Here is a 6,282-nt window from a genome sequence, read left to right on the forward strand (position 1 = left end):
CAGATATTTCGGTAGTTTAATTCGTTTTTTATTTTATTTACCAAACTTCTCAAGTCTATCAATGTTATGACGTCTTGTAAGCCACGATGCCTGAGAACCTGAGTAAAAAATAGTGTACCTATTATTTTTATCGTACATTTTCTGCCGATATCGTTAACGATGCGAGCAGTAGGAAACGCACTGTCACTGCGGGTAATAAAGTCTGAAGTCTAGATACCTCATAATAAATTACTGAAAAAGTATGGGTCACGTTAGCTAAAGCTGTTGGAAAATTTAGACACATACAAATAGATACACTCACGAGCAATGAAAAAGTTCCAGTGAGAAGCGCCGTCTGCAATATTGAAGTAAATTTAACAGCGCATCAGAATATAACCAACTAAACTTAAATATTGTGTTACATTGTTAACGTGGTCAAGTCAGTCGTGAGTTCACGCACATTTGATCGAGGCACTGAAGAATTAAGGTATTCTGTAGTACAAGGTTAACATTCTTTTCCATGGACCATTTCCGTGTACATGTATGAAAATAGCAATAATTCATATTTCCCTGCGCAAGTACGTACTAATAAGTTCATTAAGAATCTGTAAATAATTGTGAGCTATTTTATCACAATGACAATAATTAAACATCCTGTTTTGTTATGTTATAGGTTATCCCGACTGTCCCGTATATTATCTGAGGCGTTGTAGAGGGGCTCTTGAGAGTATATTCAGCGTTACGACGAAATTGTATCTAAGTACACTCACGGGCAATGAAAAGGTTCCACTGAGAAAAGTACTCCTAAACGGAAAAGGCTGGCGTAATGACGCCTTCTGCAACATTGAAGTACATTTAACAGAGCATCAGGATATTACCAACTAAAAACGGTATTATATTGTAATTCTTTTTCAATTTAATTTATGAAATAATTGGGGTCGTTTGGTGTCGGCATTTAGTGAGTGGAACTTTTTCATTGCCCGTGAGTGTAGTAACGTATCTGTACAGTGTACAGCAGCACTACGGGGCGATTTACATTGTTTACGGGCGGCGGCGTAGCACTTTCGCGAATTATTTATTTATAAAAAACACACGCACTCACGCCTTGTACTAATGTTCTCCCTTGCGGGGTAGGCAGAGGTGCATTGCTGCGCCCACTGCATTTAATTCTTTATTGCACAAATATATAATAAATACACAAAAGGTGGGCTTAATGCTAAGAGCATTTTCTACCAGTCAACCTACAAGAGGTACAGGAAAACTGGTACAAAGATGTGCAAAAAAAAAGCATGAAAGATGAAAAACTAAATGAATAAGAAATCTAGAAGAATGAAATATTTGAAGGCCACGGGGTTCGCTGACCATGTCCATTTGATTCGCATTCCGGTACAATAGCTGCATAAATGTGCGCATTACAAACAACTAAGTATTTGCATTTTATTTACATTCGCTGTTGGTACTAATCGTTACAGAAAAGCTTAGTGGTATTTTTAAAACATATATATACTTTTTATATAGGTACTAAACTTTATAACCTTCATTTTAATAAAAAAAATATATTAATTTTCAATAGGTATAATATTATGACTCTGCTGGTAAGTAGTACAGGGTAAAAGATTAAATTATAAAATCATGTTTCCTTAAAAAATATATTAAGTACTAGCTGTTCCCGCGAGCTTCGCTTCGCCTTAAAAAGTTTTCCCGTGGGAATTCCGGAATAAAAAGTAGCCTATGTTCTTTTTCAGACATTGTGAAACAAGGCCTTAATGTGGGAAATCATATTTAAGTACTTAGGTATACTTAATATATTTTTTAAGGAAACCTGATTTTATAATTTTAAAAACCGGCCAAGTGCGAGTCGGGCTCGCGCACAAAGGGTTCCGTAGCAGCAAAATTACAGTTAAATCAACCTATCTCAAAAACTATAAGAGATACTTTGATCAAACCAAAAATCGTTGAAAGAGTTAATTAGCATGCATCACCTCTATTTTTTTTAGAATTTTATACCCCGTAGTTATAAAAATAGAGGGGGGGGGACATACTTTTTACGACTTTGAGAGCTGATATCTCAAAAACCGTTCACTTTAAGAAAAATGTTTTTTAGAAAACTTTATATCATTTTAAAAGACCTTTCCATTGATACACCACACGGGTATGTACATCGAAAAAAAAAATTTCATCCCTCAGTTACATGTATGGGGGGCCCCACCCCCAATTCTTTTTTTTACTATTTAGTGTCATATTTTTGTAGCGGTTCATACAACACATATTCCCATCAAATTTCATCACTGTAGTACTTATAGTTTCCGAGTAAATCGGCTGTGACAGACGGACAGACGGACAGACGGACAGACGGACATGACGAAACTATAAGGGTTCCGTTTTTGCCATTTTGGCTACGGAACCCTAAAAAGGGTAAGTATAACTATTTCAAATAGGTAAAACTAAGGTGAAGCAATGAGCTTTATGTAAAATGTATCAGCACTTAACTGTAAAAACGGAAAAACCTACCACAAGTTAAAAACTGTTTACAAGGTATTTCATAGCGATAGTGGTAGAAATAATTATGTTTTACGTGTTTCTAGATATGTGGTAAGATCGTAGAAAAAGAACATGCGGAAAAAAAACACATAAGTAAGTATTATGCAACAAAATGTACAGATATGCAAGTTCATGCAACGTTGTTTCACATAGTTCCTTTTTAACGCCTAAAACACACGCTTTTACATAAAAATGTTTAACAATGCTTTTTCTAAAAGCGGTTAAAAGCGGCTCCTGTAAAATGCATGATCTTAAGTAGGTATTATGCTTTGTGTTTATTTAATTCTATCATCACAGCCCATCACTGCCGGGACACGGGTCTACTTCCAATGTTGAGGGATTTAGGCCTAGTCCACTATGCGGGCTAGCAGTATGCTTGTGCTTAGAGAATTGTCGGGTAAGTGGTCAATCCGACTGTCAGATGTTTTCAAGCTACCCGAAGGGCTGGTATGCGGCTGGTACTTACACACATTTGCACTTGTCAATTAAATATCTTCCAGATAAAATAATAGACTTTACGCACCCAGTCATCCTGTCTCCAAGTGTACCTTCTTAATATGCATCAACGGTCTCCAATCTCCTTATAGCTCGTGTTGGCCTATCAATCATCAATTCATCGCGCAAATTAGATTTAGGCATGTCTGATCTTGCATAATAGACACGACCAACTTTGGAAAACTCAGATACGACCATTCCGAAACTAGTTTTGATCATAATGCATAGGATTTGGCTGTTGTAAATTGCTTTTTGGGGTCCTGGCCTCAGGGGATGTTATGTTTATTATTTTTTCAGGTCTAGGTATAGATTGGTACACCTACTGAAAGTAGATTTCTAAGAAAGATTACCGATTTACAGTGGCATTATTCAATAATAAGTACCTAGCTTGTTGTTTAGTCTTAAAAATGAGCTTACTTGCAAAGTTGATTGCTTGTTTATTTGACACAGTTTGAAACACATCCTCACTAGAAAGGGTTTAGTGGAATTCCGTAAAATGTGTTTCCTTTCAATAAAACACATCGTATACGAGCTGGTTTTACCGTTTTACTCGTATTTTTGATGGTACGTGATACGTGACTGAGGAACGTCGCTGTGTCAAATTATTCAATTGAGTTCCCTCCGCGCCCTCCCTACTTCCTCCCTGTAAAGTGACTTATTGAATATGTTCCTGAAACGACAACTGTTTTCAGCCTTGAGACTTCAGCTTCAGGGCAGTGGAAGACGCTTACAGTGTTTTTTTTTCTGAATTAAATCTATAATATATTATATCTGTACTAAAAAAGTAGTAAAAACAAAAATTCTAAGTAGAATAAATTAGGTGTTACCTAAAACCATATGTCTTAGGAATAAAGGTTATTCGTGAAAATAATAATTTTAATACATACGTAAATAAGTATTTAAACTAGCCAAGAATAGAGAGCGCTGCAAAGAGCTGACTGCCAACCTCCAATGATGGAGAGGCACTGTAAGAAGAAGAATACGTACCTAATTAATAAAGATTACTTATTTCTTAAAGTTTATTAATATTGGTGACCTAACAATATCTTAACACCCCTTTAAAATATGTATGAAATAACCCAGTAAACACAAGTTCATAGGCAAATTTTACTTCCATAACTTATGAAAATATTATGAAAACAATTTACTTACAAGACAAGGGCCTTGACTTACCTAAATTACCCTTTGGCTATGAAAATATAACGAAATCCACTTGAATCATCTAAGGAACAGATTTTCAGTGGTAATTACCGAAACAGAATTTAATATTTGCGGCAATTTTAGGTAAAAACGTGGGAGCTTGAAGTTATTTTCAAATGGAATAAGTACGTTTTCAGTTCCTTTAAAGAAGTTAAGTAGGTACATATGGGTTTGGTGTTATGTTCCATCGTTCCAGGAAAATTAGGTACGTCCCAAAAGTCCTGGCAAACCTAGAAATTTTGCGTAGACCCAAAAACCGGAAACACAAATTGACTTGGTGCTTCCGGCCCCATGGGTGCCTAAGTAGCAATAGTAACAATATCACCATCATCATCAGCCTGTAATCGTACACTGCTGGACTTAGGTCTCTCCCAAGTAGAGCCACAATATCCTCAGCCTTCCTCATCCAGCCACTAGCTTCTACCTACTTGCATGAGCAACAGTCAGCTAATTATTTCCAAAAAATAATGGATGGCTGCAACAACGTAGTTTACGTTTAGCTCAAGTAGGTACCTATCTCTCTACCTATTGTTTCTAATTAAATAAGTAAAATACATTTTTATTTCATAGACCTTTTTCCATTTGAGTTTTTAAGAGCACTCCCACTGAACCGGTATATATCAAAGGAAACGTAAAAATGTTGCTGATTCAATTTTTGCCGGTTGAATTTATTCCATTGGTTCCTCTTGTAATAATAAGACCAATATTTTATTAGAAATACCCTAGGTAGTGCTGAAAACCGCAACTGACGATAATATTTAGATTAATACGAGTATATACCTTCTTAGGTAGGTCCGTCCGTACTTACCGAGAAAAAGATAAACTAACTACAATAAGGTATGAGTAGAAGGTATACAAAGTCGGTGGGTATTTAGTATTTAGGGTAAGTATGCTAAGTGTATGTACGGTGGCCTGCGCCTAAAAGTATAAGTACAGGCGGAGTTTTTAAAATAGCGATCTCAAGCTCACATGCTTCTCAAGCACATCCACATAAACACCACTGCTACACACATCACACACAACACGTCCCCGGATTTATAACAGATGTAGCTGGTCCCTTCATCATCAGCGATCGCTATTTTAAAAACTCCGCCTGTATACTTTTAGGCGCAGGCCACCGTACACTTACTTATAATGTAAGGTCATAGGTATAACAAATCTAGGGTAAAAAAACGCTTCAACGAAAAATACGTAAAAGACAGAACATCAATCAATCTAAAATTTGCGTAGCTATGCTTTTATTAGCAACTTTATTTTTTGCTATAAAATGTCTCCGAAATCACTGGAGGAATCAAATAAGGTAGGTAGGTACTAAATCGGAGGTTATTTGAAAAAATGTGGGGGTTTAATGGCAAATAAACGTTCGATTAATTTTTTGTTACGGTCTTGTATACGAATAGGTAGATATATGTAGGCCTATTATTATACGTATCTAGTACTTATCTTTAGTCTATTGCGGTTAGATTGTTCAACACAAATCAAACGAAACGGCCCCAGTTAACTATTTATTTATTTATCTTACTCGCGCGAGCAAGCTTCAGTGATCGTAACTAAACATTGAGGTTACAAAGAAACACATGGCACGGTCAGCCATGGGATGGGAGACCGACGATGCCAAGTGGTTGTTTTGAGGACGCTTCCGGGCTTCGGACGGCACGTAAAGTAAAGCCGTGAGTCCCGGTTGCTGTTTCGGCGGCGGCATTCGAAACATAGTCAGAGGCCTTCGGGCAGCTTGAAAACATCTGACAGTCGGGTTGCCCACTTACCCGACAACTCTCTCAGCACAAGCTTGCATCACAACCACCGCTTGCTTGTCACCAGCCCGCACTAGGCCAGAGTGGTGGACTAGGCCTAAAACCCTTACTTCGTTGGAAGGAGACCTGAGACCCAGCAATGGGGACGTGAGGGGTTGTGATGATGAACATCTCGCGACGAAGCATTCTTGTGACGGCAGTTAATATAGGGTTAATATAAGTACTAATATAAATAAAAATTACAAAAAACAAACACACCTTGTACTAATGTATCTACTCCCTTGCGGGGTAGTCAGAGGTGCATTGATGCACC

Source organism: Plutella xylostella, chromosome 8, assembly GCF_932276165.1.
Source record: "Plutella xylostella chromosome 8, ilPluXylo3.1, whole genome shotgun sequence".
NCBI lineage: Eukaryota > Metazoa > Arthropoda > Insecta > Lepidoptera > Plutellidae > Plutella > Plutella xylostella.